Below are 19,155 nucleotides of genomic sequence, written 5' to 3' on the forward strand. Positions count from 1 at the left end.
CATTCTACATCTCCACCCATCTATTCATGCATGCCTTTATGCATTCATTCACTTATTCACATTTTTCTTCATGTGTACATTTGTTAGTTCACTCATTCATTTCATCCTTTCAACAAATAAAACACTTTGAAGTTAATTAAATTCTCTGGAGAAATGTGGAGTAGTTTAACCATACCCAGGGTAGACTCTGGGCATCTTTCTCATTGTTGGGTGTAGAGGCACATGAAGTTGGATAAATAGTGCCAGGGCCCCTGAGGGAGAATTATTGGCCCATGAGAGGAACAGGCCAAACCCATTTACTGTGACCATGGGATCTAAATATCACTTGCGTGCTGCGGTCTTAGGGTCTTCCCTCCCCAGGTCTTCTCTATGGCCTGAGAATATGTGGGGGCCCCCCAGACCTCCTCAATAAGTCTCATGACCCTGAGCCATCCTTGGGTTGCTCCTGGGATGTGAGAACTGGCATGCCCGGGGGGAAGCAATAGACGGTTGAGTCCAGGAACCAGGGCTGTGGTGTGACAGTTTGGAAAGGAGGGGCTCTCTGTCCAGATGAACTCATGAGGGGCACGCATGGAGTGGGCAGGAAATGCAGTGAAGGGCATAGTGGGAATGAAAAATAATAAGGGTCCTGCAGAACTACGTTTCCTTCTCTTCCTCCACCAAAGAGTTTCCATCTATTTTCTTTTTTTGAACTTCACATTATCCCTGAAAGATAGGCAGGATGAAAGCTATGGTGCTTGTTTTGAGATTCTGGATTTGAAAGCACAGAAACTATAAAACATAATCAAAGATGAGGTGAGAGTTCTAGCATTAGTAGTAACATTAACTGCAAGCCAGGCTAAGAATGAGAATGTTTTAGCCTTGGACATGAAGTATTTGGGGAAGGACCTGCCTCCACCAAGTGAGTAGAGATTAGAAATTACTTTTCCATCAAGCTCTGAGTTGGTGTCGGGAATATAGATCGATTGTTTCCATGGCCTAAATGTAGACTTCTTTTGGTTTATTGAGATGGTAATTTAAGCTTGCCCTCAACCTTCCTTATTGTGCGTGACTCCAAATGCATATACATGCCCTTTCTGTTTTCCAGACTGTGCTTTTAAGTGTCTGGCTGCAAGGATGCTTTTGATAAGTAGAACATCGACAAAGGGCTTTCACACCAGCAAGCTGTATAGGGTACCAGTTGGCTCTGGAAGATGTGTTCAGCCTTTACCGCTCTATGAATACTTTCCTCACTGCAGCGAAGGCGGCATGGGTGGCCATTTGGAAACCCATCCTGCCCTCATTCAGACTGTACTTAACTCCTGAGATACTCTCCTTTCCCCAGGTATTCATGAAGCCTCACCCCAAGACAAGCTCAGGTGGTCTGTTTTACCTGTGTATCAGAACCCCGCCCACACTGAATCTCAACTCATGGCCAATCTAGAGTTCTTCCTATACCCTGGTTCCCTAGGTAACGGAGGCCTGCACCTGAGAAGGACCACAGGAAAAGGAAGATCTACCCGCACATTCCTCCCTTGCTTTTATCCATCCACCTCAGCCCCGTCTCTGCTTTCACCGTCCAACCATCCTTTTGCGTATTGCTCTACTTGATTTAGAATACACAGCCATAAACACTCAGGGCAGCCAGCAGCATGACTGGATATAATATTAATTTCTTTTCTGGTTTATTTGTGAAGGAGTCAACCATATAAATCACCTTAAGCCACTAAGACAGAGAATGAAAGCGCATCGTCAAATGAAGAAGTGTAGTGTGTTACCATTAAAACCTAAGAAGAATTTGTGATCAATTTGGGGTTCTTAATGTGGGTATAGTTTTGTTAACGTTGCTGTAGATTATGTGAAATGCTCAGAAAGTTTTTTTCCCCCCTCTGTTTTAGCAGAAAGCATTGGGTACCTATCAGCGGCATATCATTAGAAAGTCTGGTGTCTGCTGGACGTCTCCTTGTAATGCCATTTTTCATGACTTGTTTAATTAACAACCATTTTTGACCTAGACTAGTTATAAAAGTGTTGCTATTCTCTCCCGCTAAATTATGTCTAATGAACATATTTGCATGTTATCAGATATAGCAATGTATCATTTCAAATTTTGGCGTTTAAGCCTACATCACTCAAAACAGCTTTTGTGGATTAGTAAGCAGGTGAAATCAAAAATCTCATTTCATATCTGACATTAATAACTTTCAAGGGGAATGAGCATTGGCATTTATGTCTGGACCAGAATGGAGCCCAATGTCCTAGAAACACAAGGGCAGCAGACAAACCTACTCACCAGATAGGAAAATAAATCATGCATAATGCAGAATTTCTACCTTACATGTTAATTAATGTGTGCAATCAATTACTGATGTTACAATATGAGAAAAAAACTGGTGGGGAATGGGGTAATAAAAAATACCTATAGATTTATCTGCTTCTTTTTTCTATTTAAACAAATAGTCTTCAAGCCTGTGAATGCTGTGTTGAGACATGCTCTGAATAATAAGCATCATAAAATCTAATCAGATTTATAAGAGGAATTGATTGTTGTGGCAGGAGGAGAGGGTGGAAAATAAGCTGAAATTTAAGTGTTAATTTTTATGCTAATCCACAGTGGCTTCATATGAAGCAATTTTGTTCTGTGCCACAAATATAAAATTGTCCCTTGCAGAGAAATGTCAGCTTGCTAGACCTGAAAGCAGTAATTTATTAGGTATGTTTCTATTAGTGTGTGTCACAGTTGTTAGCAGGCTATACACACAATAGTGCTTCATACTTATCCTCCAAGTCTCAGAATGTTTCAGCTCAGTGGCTGGAACGTGGGGCATTAATACATTATCATATGCGGGGTGGTCTGTGCCCTGTGGACAAAAGGCTATTTAATACAATTTAATGTCATTCTGAGAAGAAGTGGAAAAATAAAGACGGGGAATAAAATGGCATCTGTGTGTTTCACAGTGCACTCATGCACAAACCCTCAGTTTAAGAGGTATGACATTTCTGCCAAGAAAAAGAATAAAACTGGGGCATTTTTTTTGTAACCTGTTCCCCACTGCAGTATTTTCTAAATGCTATTAAGTGATCGATTTACACGGCCCCATGATGATGTCATCTATAAGAAGGGGAATGCAGATGACAGCAAAATACTAGTGACAGTGACCTTGTTTCAGAATCCTTGGAACCCTGTCAGCTTTGCTTCCAGTATATGGTTTCAAAGAATGTACTTTTTGGACAATATCTAGTTACTGGGTAGTGAATTAATAGAGTTAAGGGTTCTGATGCAATTCACATATAGGTCAATTACATGCGCCAACATCTGCTCTGTCACCATCATTTGCATATAGCATTCATATGTTAATGATGCCTCTTTTTACTCAAGTAATATATTTAAAAAACAAGATTTGCATATCAGTTTGGATCAGTATATTACAAGCAATTTATCATTTTCTCCTTCTTGTTATGATTTTAAGAACAGTATCTTGAGTGATGGCTGCTATATTTGAGCATGGCTCTGATTTATACAAGAAACCCTTCAGTGGGAAAGCTTCCATTCTAAAGCTGCTTAAAGCCTTATAAATCAATAATGACACAGATGGACTGGTGATAATCTATTTAGAATGCCTGATAGCAAATATTGTTGTACAGATGATTAGAATGGTAACTGTTTAAGCAGAAAGCCTTTCTCTCTTTGTAAATGGTAAGTTTGAACAAAAAAGTGCTCGCACATGGACTTCATGTCAGGAAATCTTCGTGCTGGGTCTGGGTTGCAAAGGGAAAACATCGGGGGAAGAACAAAGAGACTTCCCGCTCCTGCCAATATAATCATATCATTCCCTGTTTCTTTAACAAAACAGGACCTCTTAATGGAATTGTGTCTTCAGGTGTAAATAGCATTAAAAGCTGCTTCTGCTCTCCTCTTTGCCCTGATACAGCGCAAGGAGTGAGAAAATAAAGTGGAGGTTGTCAGAAGTGGCAGCTGCTTGGAATCCTGATAAATATAAGCTTTTATTGATCTGATGAAAATGAAAGATCCCAGTGCTAGGCAGTATTTAGCTTCTTGTCTACAGAACGTCACCGGTGGCCTTGCATTGGGATAGATTTTCATTCTCATACACCGGATTTGATTTCATCTTTAACCTTTTCAGCTGAATTTCCTTGACCTCTGCATATTGCTGTGATTTGTTGAATTTGTTACATTTCACTTTACATCACTTCTTTCTATATTTCCTTTTGTGATAGGGAACTGGGACGCCCCTCTGGCAATCTGTCAGTGCCCGGATCAGCCGCATCCTTTCTGGGGTATTTTCTCACCATACTGACAGTCCTTAAGACAAGTATGCAGTTAAGCTGCTAAGGTAAGTCTTACTATATTAGAACTCTTTGCCCTAGACACACATCATTTCCTCCTGCTTTGTCGCATTGACCTAACGCAAATGCCAACCAAATAGCCTCCTCTCTCTCCCCCCTGGCCAGGGGCTTCCTCCCAGCCTCTCCCCGACCCAGGTAGGATTCCTGTACCTGCCCATAGCTCTGGGTGAGCGGTGGCTGGCAGGACCTTTTGCCATGGGGGAGTCATTCCTTCGTGGTTTGGGTGTGTTTGGGGATGGGTGGGGAGGGGGAACAAAGGAATCATGAAAAAATGTTATTTTCCTCTCTGTGGCTTAATTCCTTTCTCAAGTTTTCATCTGGGATGAATACGAGGCTTCAGTTCAAAATCCTGAGGTGCTGCTAACATATTCTGGTTCCAAGAAAGTGCCGCTGTTATTTTGAGTAGTTTTGATACAACCAAATCAAAGTGAAGATTTGAAATAGCTTTTCTGAAAGCCCAAGCTGAAGTCATAAATTATTCTGCAGCATGATTCTTTCTGATAGTAAAACCATACCTCTCTGCCTGACATTGCTGAAATGTGGAAAAGTGAAAGTTAAAAATAAAATGAAACATTTAAATCTTGGCTGTTGAGAACCTCAGATAGACATCAAGGCCAGTCGATAAAGGCCCCTATCAATTAGGCTTCCGCAGTTATCATCAGATTTGGTTTATTAGCAATGGCACAGGTGCAGGGTTCTGGTACTGAGATTGGGAAGGGCTAGGAAAAATGCGGGGAACTACCATAAAATGGGAAGTGAGGGGCTGGGATGCCAAGATCGGCTCAGTGGCAGAGCCCAGGGCAATGGTGGTGCCCACTCCCTCCTGGAATCTTGTGGGAGGAAATGTCTGCAGCCAAAGGGTTGGAAGGTTTCCCTTTTTTACCCCTTTCCTTTGAGTCAGAAAGTGTTGATTTCACACTGTGGTGAGTGTTTTCCATCAGCTTCTTGGTGGGTGTATTCCGTGTTAGGAAAAGGAACAGCGAACACCAGCAGTTGTAGCTTCCGTCAGCGGAGGGCGGGCGGCCTCCAGTGGCCCCGGGACCTCTGAGCACCGGGACCCCTCTAACGATGGAGACAGCCACGGGCTTCCTGGGCCTCCGGACTGAGCTGTTTGGCTATCCCCTCCTCAGCGTAACACAGGCAGAACAGTTTTTGGTTCCATAGCTGTTTGGTTGGGAAAACAAGCCTGCGGTTGCCAGTAAGGTTTAGAATTCGCCTGCCAGATCAGGGAATGTCTGTGAAGACTATTTTCCCTCTTGGGAGGCAAAACACAGATGGGGGAGTTAGGAGTCTTACAATATTTAGCTGCTACATTGATGGTTGGGATTCTGCCGCGTGGAGGCTCACAGTTTCCGAAGGCCTAGCTTATCATCACTGCCGAGGGCCTCAGGTAGGGGAGGTGGGTGGGGCTGGCTTTCCCCTGGGAGCGAGCACGCCAGCTTGCTCTGGAACGTTCCACCCTCTGTGCCACTTGAGGTGGGCGAGGAGGTACTGCAAGGGTGCTGCCTTTTCCCTTTGACCCACATCGGGATGAGGAGCCAAGAGTTGGATGAACCACCGTGCCTGACAGGTGGGGCGACCGAGGGCAGGAGCTGGAGGGACTTGGGCTTCCTCTGTGAACGAGACATGCCATCCTGCACTCCTGCACGTGGTTCCTGAGACCCTGTGGGATAGGCCGAGGCACCAGCCTCACCAGGTTTCCTGCCCCCGAGGCATGCGTTTTAAAAAGTTAATCACTTGGTGTGCTTTGGACCTCATAGAAGATAAGGAAAGATGCTGCGATGTTGTAGGGATTGACCATAAGCAGGTGGGGAGGTTTTTCTGCATGGGAAATGTACATCTTGGAATAATTTGGGGTCATGTGAACTGGAGTAGGGTTAGAACTTTATATCTAAGAGCATATTCTGTGCCCTGGAGACCAAGAAAGGGGACAGGCTTTAGAAACAGGCGGAGAGCGTGTGGGCATCTCCTTTCCAGCCTCTTGCTGACTCCCCAGTCCCAGCACACAGGATTCTCAGGCCCTAGAGCCCGGAATTATGATGAGATGGTTGAGACATTTCTGGACTTCTGAAGGTACCTGTTGGGGAAATCTTGCTCCCATTCCTCTCCACCAATGCCCTCCCCATCCTTTGAAACGGACACTTGACTTTTTAAAGTCAAATATTATACAAATACAGCTTCGGGACAACTGAAGCACCATTACTTAGACCCTAAGCAACCTGTCGGTAACTGAACCCCTCGTACACATCAGAAAATGATTTACTGTTCTGTCACAACATGGGTTTCCAGAGCAACCCCAACAGGGATTGGAGGCAGAGTCTAAAGGCGTGTCTGTCCAGCTCTCCACAGCTTTATCCTTCAGAAAGACCCCATGCTTGGTCTCGAGGCCCAGTGACTTCTAGAAGGAATTGCCTCTCAGAGACCATAGGACCTTCCCTCCATCGGACAGACACAGAGTGGCTCCCATTGTCCCCGGGGCATGTGCAGGACCCTGAACTCAGGGTGCTGTCCCGAGGCAGCCCCGTGTCCTGGTACAGACGTGTGAGTCAACAGCCTTCCCGTAGCAGTAATTACCTTAGTTAAATGCTGCAGGAGCCATACTTTAGGAGCACAGAGGAGGGAGTGAATAATTGTAATTTCTGTGTGATAATGATGATTAGCCCTGCATATGGGTGTGGAGCTTTGCGTTGTATTTGATCTTCACTGGGAGATCTCCAGGCTCATGGAGGTAAGGATCCCTGCAAACTCCTTTGTAGCCACTGAATGAGGTAAGAAAGTAAGATCACATTACTCTCATTTTGCCTGAGAGAAAAATAAAATCAGAGATAATTTTAACTCCAGAGGGAAGGTAGAGTGAACCAATTCTGGTCTAAGCGCTTCTTGGGATTATCTTAATCCTCATCAACTCCCTTGCAGGTAGATGCTTTTATTAGCTCCATTTTCCAGATGTGGAAACTGAGGTCAGAGAAGTTGAGTGGCTTCTCCCAGGTCACACAGCTGCTGGATGGTGAGGCCAAGGTTTGTGCATGCTTCTTTCCGATTTTGGAGTCTGATCCCTTGGCCATGGAGCAGCCCTGGATATAGCCTTGGACAAAACAGACAAGCTCCCTGCCCTCAGGGAGCTTATATTGTGGGGCTGGGACACAGTAAACAAGACAACCATGGATAAGATGATGTCAGATAGTGATAAAGGCTATGAGGAAATGTCTGGGGTGAGAAGAGGGCGAGAGGGAGTATCTGTACTTGGGTGATTAGGAATGGCCCTCTTTTTTTCTTTTCTATAAATTTATTTACTATATTTATTTTTGGCTGCGTTGGGTCTTCGTTGCTGCATGCGGGCTTTCTCTAGTTGCGGTGAGCAGGGGCTACTCTTCGTTGTGGTGTGTGGGCTTCTCATTGTGGTGGCTTCTCTTGTTGCGGAGCACAGGCCCTAGGCACACGGCCTTCAGTAGCTGTGGCTCGCCTGCTTCAGAGCACAGGCTCAGTAGTTGTGGCACACGGGCTTAGTTGCTCTGTGGCATGTGGGATCTTCCCGGACCAGGGTTCGAACCAGTGTCCCCTGCATTGGCAGGTGGATTCTTAACCACTGCGCCACCAGGGAAGCCCAGGGATGGCCCTCTTGAGGATGGCACATTGGAAGTGAGAGGTATGAAGGACATGGAGGAGACAGCCGGTGAAGGTCTGGAGGAAGAGCATTCCTGGCAGAGGGAGTAGCACGTGCAAAGGCCCTGTGGTGGGGAAGAACCCAGCATGTGTGGGGGACAGAGTGTAGGCCATCGAGGCTGGAGCATGTGAGCTCTGGGGAGAGGGTGGGTGGGTTGTAGGGCCTGGAGAGACATGCCTTTGTAGACCGTGGTGAGGACTATTGCCTTTCTTTTATGTTTATGATGCTTTTAACCAGAGAGTGTGTCTTGAGAAACCCACCTTTCCAGGTGTGGGAATGCTCCTAGGTGCCAGAATTCTGCAAGTGGCTTGAACCAACTCTTGGTGGGTTGTTCGCTGCAACCTTAATTTTCTACCAGAGGAATGTCCTTATGACTTGTCTAAAACTGGAAGTCAGGGATTTCAGGCCCCATGGGTGTAGGAAAGGTGGCCAGTCACATGGGGGCCACAGTGCCCTTTGGCTGCTCCTCTGGACCCAGCTGAGTCCCCGTGGCTGTGGGCTCGGGCAGAGTCGCAGGTGGAAGGCTTTGGGGCTCCCTTTGATCAGGTCTGCCTAAGTCTGTGCAGCCTCAGGGAGGTGTAAACACGTTCCATCCACTACCAGGAAGTGTTAACTCCAAACTGACTGTGATCACTTCCTTGTCAATGTCGATTTGTGGGTCATCTAATAACATGCTGAATGAACTTAAGAGTAAAGATTCTTGGTGGTTATAGTTTAGACCTCTTTTCCCTTGGGCAGTACAGGTGCTATTGTTAGGCAGGACTCTGTTTAGAAATTCTAGGTAATTCCTACACCCATAGAGCCCTAGGGCTGGCAGAAACTTTTGCAATCAAAGACACCTTTATTTTATAGGTGAAGAGATGGAGGCCCAGGGAGGGCAAGGGACTTGCTCAAGACCACAGAGTGAGTCATAGGCAGAGCCATTCTCACCTGGGCACAACAGGCCACCCCTCAGGCAGTTCCGGACAGCCTGGGGGCCCCTCTTAGCTGAAAGGAGGCACCAGCATGGGGAGGGGCTGGTGTCCTAGTCGCCTCAGGAGCTCGCACAGCACACAGCACGGTCCTGGCACGCTGTGAGTGGTCAACAATCATTCACTGATGTATTGATTGACCAACCCCTCACCTCCGCATTTTGTAATCATTAGAATTTGTTGTACCTTGGTTTCAGCAAACTCAGTATATATCAAATCCACATTTCTTTCCAAATTTTCTGGAATGCAGGGATTGCAGAGCCCAAGACCTCCCTAGGTCTGATTTATGCCAACACCCAGGACATAATGAGGCCAGGACTCTGGTAGTGAGTTCCTGATACCTGCACAGGTAATTTGAGGGTGCCCCTCAGGTATTCCAGTAGGCCCGTTTTGGGGATATAAAATGCTGAAAGTTTTGGACAAAGATGGTCAGTGCTGAAGGCAGCTTGGCCAGGGGAGGGCCTGGTCTCTGCCCCAGAGTGTGTTGCAGGGAGGGACCTAGATAGGCTTTGGCCCAGCCTGGGCATCTGTCTCTGGGGAGTTGTCCTAAACCCAAATTCAGGGTTCAGGTGGGAAACGCAGGGAGCTGGATGTGTGCAGAGCAGACTGGGGAGAGCTGGTCCCATGGCAGGGGGCCTCTCAGCTCTCATCAGTTGCACTTGGGAATGTGGGCAGAATTTTTCCAGGTCTTCGTAGTTTTTAAGGAAAAAAGAAATTTTAAAAAAACTGGTCTTTTCTTTTCCTTCAACGTTGGCAACTAATTAAGTTTAAAAAAAAACTTTCTGCAAACGCAAGTATATCTGTGGACTGGACAGAGCTTCAGCCGCACTGTGTGACTCATGCTGAGCGCAGACACATACACACAGTGGACACACGATGCGGATCTGCCAGTGCTGACCCGAGCTGCCCGCAGCACAGCCCAGGCTTTGGGAGCACGTGAAGTGGGAAGGGAAGGCAGCCTTTGCAGGCCCCGGGCCTCACTCTTCTGCCCTGCGTTCTCTTGCTGCGGGGAGGCCGGGGAATGTCCCTGGCTGCATGGGGTGGGCCGATGCCCGGAAGAGGTGCAGCAGTGGGAAGACACCCACCTTCTGGGAAAGGTGGTCGGGATGCCTGTCTGCAGGACTCCACATCCCACCTCATTCTGTGTCTCCCCAACACCTGAGTTATAAGGGTTCCTGCCCGTGTCTCATATGGGGACACGGTGATGGACGGCGTGTGATTTTGCCCCCAGGGAGCAGGTGATAGAACCACCCCTCCTCATGCCAGGAGTGGGGCTGCTTTGGGCAGATGCCTCGGTCCTCAGGTGTGGCTGATCCACGTGCTCTGCTCACCTGTGTTTGGGATGGGGTGGTCCTGACGCTGCACCAAGCTGACGGGAAGCTCTGGCTGCCACTGGACGTGGGTGGCCTGTGTTGATCCTGGGGTGAAGCTGAAGAAGAAGGTGCTCTCTGTCCTGGGAGCCTACCTGGTGTGGGAGAGAAACGGCGGCGCTGCTCAGCCCACCCAGTGCATGTCCTGGTCCTGTGCTCTGCTCCATCCAGCAGAGGTGACCCAGGTCCTCAGCTCCCCTGAGAGGCAGGCAGGTGGCCCGGCATTCCCGGAGATGGGGGCAGACCCCATACAGCTGCCTGCGGTGGCTCTGTCGGGGTGCTGTGGACCAGCATCGTCTGCGTGCTGGGAAGGGGTCGCTGGTCTCTGGGCCTCACTTCCTGTTGGCCCCTGCCTGGCTCTGCTCATCCCCATATACTCCCTTCACCCGTCCACATGCAACATGGAGTTTCTGTGTGTGTAATATTATTTGTTTTTATTTCTGTAATCCCTTTATTGTTTGCACAACTGCTGTCAGACTGTTGCCTGAAAGTATCACAGGATAATTGCAGAACGCCTGCATAAGTAATTTCTTATGAAATCGGGCCTTGTCTGCATATAAAATTGTTTGTCGTTGCTGCATACATGGACTTCATTATATCCAGGCTGTTTACCGGGCTCATACCTTCCTCACAGGCCACGGCAACGAGGGGGCCTGACGCTGGGAAATAATGAAATACTATCGTTTTTCTTTCTGGTCATATGACATTGCTGGAGGGTGACAGTTGGTCCGAGGTGGTCAGAGAGAGCCTGGCCCTGGAAGGAGATGGGGACCGGCTTTCCCGGGCCGCTGCCAGGGAGGCCAGTGGCTAATCCGCCTGTGCCGGGCATTTCTTCCGACCACATTTCTGTGATATTAATGGTGTGTGGTAGTGAAAGAAATGTGTTTTATTCTCGAGTCTAACCCTGCTGTTATCAAAGTAACTTCCAGCTTATTAGCGACAAAGGACTTTTCTCCTCTCTGCTGCCCTGTTCGCCAGGGCTTCCTGAATTAAACTGCTGTTTCCTGTCCTTTATATGCATGACCACATCTGGGTAGCCTGCTCACAGCCCCGCTGCTTAATAACAATCACCTTCCCTTTCAGTCTCTGTTGATTGTTTCTAATTCACTCTGACAGATAGTGCCTGACAACTTGCCGGCTTTTCCCTCCCTCCGTGACCTGAAGTTACTCACAGCACTTATATAGTCTGTCATTTTTAATATTTGATTTCATTTTAAGTTATGTGTTTTACTGAGAAGATGAAACCAAAAAAAAAGGGGACTTGTAATGGAACATAAATTTAACCCTTCTTGCCATCCGGCACCGGCCTGAGCCACCCTCCCTGGTGTCTGGGTGACGGTTTCTCCTTCCCTGTGATTCTCCTGCTGCCGCTGGGTTTCTTTTCTTCTTCCTTTTTTTCTTTCTCTCTCCTGCTTTTTCCTTTCTGTCTTTCATTTCTGAAAACAAAAGCTTTATGTCATATTCTTTCCCTTTAATGGCGCTTGATTAGTTTATGGAGCTAATAATGGCACTTTCTGCTTTGCAACCAGGTTATAATTGAAAGACCTTTTGGGGGATTTTCCTCTGGAGTGAGGGAGTCAGGAGAGAAGCCTAGTGAAGTCAAAATGACCAACTTCAATTAAGGTTCAGAATGTGAATTTGATCTTTCTTTTTGGAGATGCTTCTCTTTGGGTGAGCTCGCGGGGCAGAGAAATGCCAGCTCTGCCTGGGTTTGGGATGAGCCCTTCCCAAGAGTGGGGACACACATCTCCTTCTGCCTCTTCCCTCTGAATCTGCCCGGCGCGCGGGCTCGTAGGGCAGGCGTCCTCACGGGGGGGCAGGCGGCCCACGTCACCTCAGGGTCCACTCTGCCATGACTTGGCCTTTGTTTGCCACCAGACAAAGGCTCCTGTGTCCCTCTTGGCCCTTCAGAGGTTGAGAGCTGTGAGGCCGTGCATTAGGTCAGCTTTGCAAATAGACACCACAAAATAAAAAAAAAAAAAAGTGGCTCATTAACCCATGGCGCCTTGCTTGCGCTGCTGGCCTTCTGTGTACATCGGCCTTTCCCCCGCAGTGTGGCTTGGGCGGCTGAAAAAGCTCAGTAAGAGGGATCTGGGTTGGATCTCAGTTCAAAAAAGTTCAATTTCACTGTTGCCCATGCCTGGTCTCCCCATGACCACAGCACATCCCAAGCGTGTGAGCTGCCACACTCAGGAGGGCCCTGGAGCCCCCGGGCTAAGTGCTCCTTTGACTCGTGCAGCTGCGGGCCTGGAGCAGAGGGTGTCCGTCCTAGGGACCAGGCAGGCAGGTTTCCAGGGCGCTCTTCTAAAGGCAGTCTGCTGGGGGCGAGGCAACAAGCCTGGTTCTCTGGAGCCAGGTCTTCAGGGAGTACCGGGCTTGGCCCAGAGAAGCACAGGGACTCCAGGTCGGCCTGGGTCCACTGCCCATGGGCAGATATTCTAGCTTCTCCCCTGCTGTTCTGCTGCCCCTGGGTCCAGGCCCGCAGACCGAGGTCCTGGGTGGGCCGGCCATGTCTGTCTTGTCCCAGCCGCTCCCAGGATGACTCTTTCATTGGGGAGTTTTCTTCGCCAAGCCTCCCCTTTCTAGAACCTGGGTTCTCTCCATCTCTCTGGGCACTGTCGGTAAACTGAGGAAACAGCTGCTCTCTAAGGGAGATTTTTTTCCTTTCTGTAGTCCCAAGCGTCCCATCGCTGGTTCCTTTTCTTCCTTCTGAAAAGGGTGAAAAGTCAAGAATAGCTATTTATTTTGATGGTTTCGCAGTGTTGCTTTATTTTTTTTTTGAAATTGTCATTGTTTTGAGACGTTCTGATTAAAATAAAAAAGGAGAATTACGAACAAAAAGTAAAATGAACACAAACCTTTTAACTTTATGTAGGAAATAAAGATCTGTGTACACAATGGTGTGCTATAAGTAAAATAAGGACAAAATGGCTTTTCTCTTTCACTGACCCAGATGGTCTTTATGTGCAAGGTATGGGCCAGGTGGTAAAGGAAAGGGGGGTTGAAAAGTCTTGTTTTTCCTTTTGTAGCTCTCCATATTTGTAACCTACTGGGGAGACCAGGCGTGTGTGTGTGTGTGTGTGTGTGTGTGTGTGTGTGTGTGTGACAGCGATTGCCAGGTAGTGGTGCTGGCTCTCACAGTCTGGGATAATCCTCACATTGGCCCCAGCTCAGGAAGTTGGGCTAAAAGGATCCAGTGCCTTGAAGAAAAATACAAAGAGAGGCCAAGGGCCGCCATGCCCTTCCTGCTTTTAGGAGGGCAGTTGAAATAGAATTTTAAAGCAGATTCTGTATTTGAGGTTTAACCTCCAGCAAGGCTAAATTATGCTTTTATTCTCCTTAAAATGGACTGTTTGGCCATTATTGGTTCTTGTTTTAGAGTCAGAAAGAAATTGGGGGTTGAAGTCAACTAAAGACTGATTTGGTTGTGGTGCCTCTGGGGTCCATCTATTACCTGGTGAGCTGGGGCGACGGTGGAGCAGACTTCCTCGGGGTCCAGCTTTTCTGTGTGTTCAGTCAGGATTTGGGCCTGGAGGGCCCTGGAGGGCCCTGCTTCCCCAGGAGACAGCTCTAACCGGGGCTGCGAGTTAGCAGGGCCCCGAGAATTCACTGACCCTGGGCCTGAAAGGATATGCCTTGTATGGAGTTAAGGCGTATCATTCTTCAGTACGGTTTAAGTCAACAGAAATGTGAGAGCCCTGCCGCCATCCTAAGCACGCATGGGTACAAATGCAGAGCAGAGAGGCTGCACAGGGCACTGACCACAAGGGAGTGTGGCCTGGGCCACCTCAGAGATTAAACAGAGAGCCATGGATCCAGACTTGGGGGAGAGATCTGTGGATAAGAGCAATACGAATGAGATGCTGACCAACGACAAGGGAGCTAATGATTGTTGTGTGCGTTCTCTGTGCTCAGCACTGCACATCATTTTAGGGAAGGAAAACCAGACCTGTCCTGTGGCTCACGAGGAGCTTCATGGAGAAGCTGGCGTTGGAGCTTGGCCTTGGGGACCAGGAAGATTTTCATAAGTTGAGGCAAGGGGAAGGCCAGACGGAAGTAGCTTGCAGAAGGCAGGAACCTGCCAGATGCATTTGGGGCTGGGGGGAGGGGCATTTTGGAGGGGCTGAGGTGACCATTCCAGGTGGGGGCAGGAAAGGGGGGAGATGTGGGAAAACTGGGGGTGGGCTTGGTGTCGGGGGTGACGAGTAGCTCCATTTTGTTGGCACTTAGGATATATTAGGTGTGAGTGGAAGGGTGGGTCAGAGCGCAGTGGGAGAGAGGCTGCCTGCCAGGTAAGGGTATTTGTGATGAGTTGGGACATACCCTAGAAATGGGCATTGGGAAGACTGTTTGCGCTATCTGACGCCGGCCTGGGGCAGTGGACGTGGGAGTGGGGAGAAAGAACCGAACTGGACGGTGCCCTTGTCACTCACAGTGACCTCAGAGAGAGAGGCACCACAGTGACAGTGCTGGAGCTGGGGTGTCCAGGCTGGCCAGCCTGCCCTGGTGCTCAGCTGTAGGCAGTTTGCCCACGTCCCAGGCCAGGCCCGTGAACTGTGCACAGTACGTTGGCCTTTAAAAAACAATACAAAAGGGATTGCCCTTTAACCACCCCTCCCCCACTTTGTATTCATCAGGGTCAGACTCATTTTTCTTTCCATACATATACAAAAGATGAACTTTGGGTTATACAAGGGGTATATGCCAATGTCAAGAGCAGACAAGAACAATGGAACAATTAGCAGATTCATCAGTTCTTCTGCTTATACTTCAATTCCAAGAGTGAAATGTTAGTTTGTTCAACTCTCTGCTTTATGCCTTGATCACAGTGTGAAAGTGTTGACTAAGCTTAGCTTCCTGGTCAGAGGGTCGAGACCCATGGCTTTTAAACATGCTTATATGAAATCCAAACATTCATGGCCACTGGTGATCTTGAAATCAAGGCACAACTTATAAAACGAACACATAATTATCTTGTTTATTCAGGGTATAAATAGAGTTCATGCATTTAAAAATTTTTCTTCCCGATAAGGACTTTAGCCAGCATTTAGTCTTTAGATAGCCTCTCTCCTTAGTATACGCTCTCTATCTCTTCTCTCTCCCTCCCTCCTCCCTTTCTTCTTCCCTCCCTGCCCCCTCCCTACCCTTCTTCCTCTACTTCCCCCTCTCCCTCCATCCCTCCCTCTCCCTCTCCCCCACCCTCTCTTCCTCTCTCTCTCTCTTTCTCTCGCCCCCATTCCTCCCCCCTCCCTCTTTCCCCCTCTCCCTTCCTTCTCTCTCTCTCTCCTTCTCTCCTCAGAAGGCGGGGGACTTGTTGGACCTGCTGTGGGTGCCCCTGGAAGAGGCAGGATCAGCCTGTGGATTTCCTCCTTGGAGCCCTTCCTGCTTCCCTCACAGCATTGGCAGAGGAGGGATGGGTGCCCAGGGAGGGCCTGGTGTGCTTGGACGCATCCTTGCCGCTTCCACGAATCCAGGGAAGGGCCGTGAAGCCCACACCTGCCTCTGACAGCCCAGCTGGGGACCAGATCCAGAGAGCAAGGTGGCCTGTGGATGGGACCTTCCCAGGCCCTCCCCGATGGGGGGTGGGGGGCACGGTTTATACCCAGAATGACTCCTTAGCTCTAAGCCAGCCACTTTCGTCATGTACACACCTCCTTTTTGATTTTTACCATACCGAGTACCACATGCTCCTAGCTTTGTTATTTTTTGAGACACACATCTTTTAATTAAATATTATATTTAGCTTTGTCCTAAATAATAATCTCTATGAAATCTCTGGTTTGATGTACCCTCTATATATTTTTTCATATCAGACAGTAAAATAATTATTTAAGTATTGTTTTTTTTTTTAAAGAAAGTACTCGAACTGTGTTTTTTCTTTTTATTTTTTTTTTAATTTATTTTTATTTTTGGCTGTGTTGGGTCTTCGTTTCTGTGCGAGGGCTTTCTCTAGTTGCGGCAAGTGGGGGCCACTCTTCATCGCGGTGCGCAGGCCTCTCACTATCGTGGCCTCTCTTCTTGCGGAGCACAGGCTCCAGACGCACAGACTCAGTAGTTGTGGCTCACGGGCCTAGTTGCTCCGCGGCATGTGGGATCTTCCCAGACCAGGGCTCGAACCCGTGTCCCCTGCATTAGCAGGCAGATTCTCAACCACTGCGCCACCAGGGAAGCCCTAATTGTTTTTTAGATAGGAGTTTTTTTGTGTATCACCTAAAACCGTCTTGTGTGTCAGCGTGCAAGCCTTTGGGTATCACCGGGTCGATCCATTGGAATGTTTGCACCCAGCCAGCTTCCTAGGATCTAGTTCAAGTTACTCCATGAAGGCACTGCCTCCCCAGGCCCCGGGGAAGCCCCTTGCCAACCTCTCCAGAAAGTTCTCGACTCCTCGATCTCATGGCCCTGCCCTCAGAATCCCTAATTGTCCTTTAATCATGCGCTGCTCTGGTCACATCTGACAATGCTGTGAGCAGTTGCTGGGCCATGCTTTCTGACTCTGTCTCTTCTCTTTTTAATGGCCAAAGTGTCTGGTCAATTGAGCTAGCTGTGCCAGTCTGTCTGTCAGTTCTGTCTATACATCTATGTATCTCTCTATCCATCTGTCCGTCCTATCCACTGCCCCTCTCTGTATCTATGTATCTATCATCCTTGTGTCTATGCCCAATATCTATCTATCTATCTATCTATCTATCTATCTATCTATCTATCTCCTATTCTCCCCCCACCCCCACTTTCTTTCATCCTCTTTGATGAGCCAGCCACTGCTTTAGGCCCTGGGAATATAGCAGAGAACGAAACAAAGTCCCTGCCCTCATGTAGCTGACATTCTAGTTGGAGAAGTCAGGCAATAAACAAATAACCGAATAGATGAAGAAACCAGAAACTGATCTGTAGGGACACATGCCATACAGAGTATTGAAACAGGGAGATATGAAGCAGAGAGACCAGGACAAGCTGAGGCTGAGCGATCAGGGAGGGCCCCTCTGGGGAGGCTACATTGGGTCTAAACGCTGAAGGCCAAGGCAGAACCCTGCCAGGATGGGGCAGCACCTGGACAGTGGGCAGAGCTCATGTAGAGGCCGTGAGGCAGGGGCAGGCTTGATGACTGAGGTGCAGAGAGAAAATTCAGATAGAAGAATGAAACTGTATTTGATTCTGATTTTGACAAGGATAAAGTTTTTCCATTTCTCACTTCCTAGGGGCTACAGTCCCTTTTCTATGTAAGAAAGTCCAACCCCTCAGCTCTGAAAGCCCCTGTGTCAAATCCCTTCTGCTGGGGAGCTTTGGAGGCAGTGCCATGTTGTCCCCTGCGGGGTTGGAGAGCTGAAGGGGAGCACACCATGATGAGGTGACCGCTGACATGCTAATATTTCATTTTAATCTTGAGTGCCAGGTTACTTTCCAAATGAAGTGTCTCAGGCAAGGCTCTAACTTACATGAAATAAAAGAGTTTAATGCTAATTAAATATCATCTGACTACTGAAGCCATATTTATTGATGGTCTAAAAGAACATCATGGAGGTGGGTTGACTGGGAATGTGTCTCCACTAGAAACGTACCTTCGAGTCCCGGGACTCCTGCATTTCAGGCTCGCACACCCCACGCGTAGCGAAGCACGTGCGGGTGGGACCCCGGAGCCGCCCCTGCAGCTTCCTCTGCCGGATACAGAGATCAGCGCCTTTCATGTGGGTTTGGTTCAGGAGGTCTGGGTGGGTCCCAGGAAGTGCTGATGGTGCTGGTCCAGCTGCACGGTGAGTAGTAAGAGGCTAGAACAGACCAGGGTGAGCCGGCTCTGACCCTGGCTCCTGGCACCACTGCTCACAGGGAGTGACAGCCCTGTGTGGAGTCGCCCACTGTCCTGGTCTCGCCCACCCCCTCCATCTTTCCTTCCTCCCTTCTTTATCCCAGACCTTCCTACTCCTCCCTCCTGTCCCAGCCTTGCTGTCACTCCCCCAAGGCCAAGATCGGGGTGATTCCTTCCGGTTGTTAAGGTCTTCATGCAGAGTTTGACCCAATCTTCCACCATTTGCCTTGTCTTTGGTTGTCTGATTGCCCTACCCAGACTTGGAACAGCTCAAGGGCAGAGCCTCCATTCCAGCCTCTTACTTCTGTGCCCCCAGGCGAGTGCTTCTCGAGAAGGCAAGGACGGGGATGTACTTCCTGACCCTCTGTAAACAGGGACTCGCATGGGGCAGAACTGGCCTCAGCAGCCATGTGTTGGCTGAGCTTGGTAGGCAGGGCCTGGAATGTGAGGTCGCGCTCTCCTGTCTACCCTCCAGCTTTCCTTTGGTGAGGCTTCTCTGGACTGTGTCTTCCCTTCCCTCTGATCAGCAGCCTCCTAATGGCATAGACGAGGGATGCACGGCTCTAATGCTGCAGGGCTGAGAGCGTCCTCATCAGTGAACAGGGTGTGACCACTTGGAGGTGCACGCCCCAGTGGTTGCCCATGGCAATGGGTCCAGTGTTGCTAGACCTTTGGATTTTTCTAGAGAGGTCAGAAATCTGGAGTTTCAGATGGAACTCAGCCAGTCTTTGCAAGTTGAAAATCCTTACATGATTTTCTTAAATCATCACATAAGCCAAACTGAACATATGTGTCAGTGGATTTTGGCAAGTAGGCCTCAGGGTGCAGTGTCTGGTGCTGATCAATTCTGGGGATGATTCCATAGATCCTGCTGGGAGAAGCTAGGGGGCCTGAGGGAGGTGGCCTGGTTGAAGATGGCTCCTCAGCAGCTCACCTTGCCTGGGGAAGGGGAGTTGGGTGGAAAGGGCTCTGAGGACTCAGAATCCATTCTGCAAGAGTGGG

At 48.6% G+C, this 19,155-nt stretch overlaps 1 protein-coding gene across 6 annotated transcripts in view; it reads left to right on the forward strand.

The window, feature by feature from the left end:
- The window catches only part of ZNF536 (zinc finger protein 536), a 418,463-nt gene that overhangs the window by 106,465 nt on the left and 292,843 nt on the right, over positions 1–19,155 (forward strand). For all 6 annotated transcript variants that reach the window (XM_007165033.2, XM_007165032.2, XM_007165035.2 and 3 more), the window contains exon 3: positions 4,219–4,334. The gene's annotated coding sequence lies outside the window, so the exon portion shown is untranslated. The remainder of the gene's footprint in view (positions 1–4,218; positions 4,335–19,155) is intronic.

Source organism: Balaenoptera acutorostrata, chromosome 19 (genome assembly GCF_949987535.1).
Source record: "Balaenoptera acutorostrata chromosome 19, mBalAcu1.1, whole genome shotgun sequence".
Classification (NCBI taxonomy): domain Eukaryota; kingdom Metazoa; phylum Chordata; class Mammalia; order Artiodactyla; family Balaenopteridae; genus Balaenoptera; species Balaenoptera acutorostrata.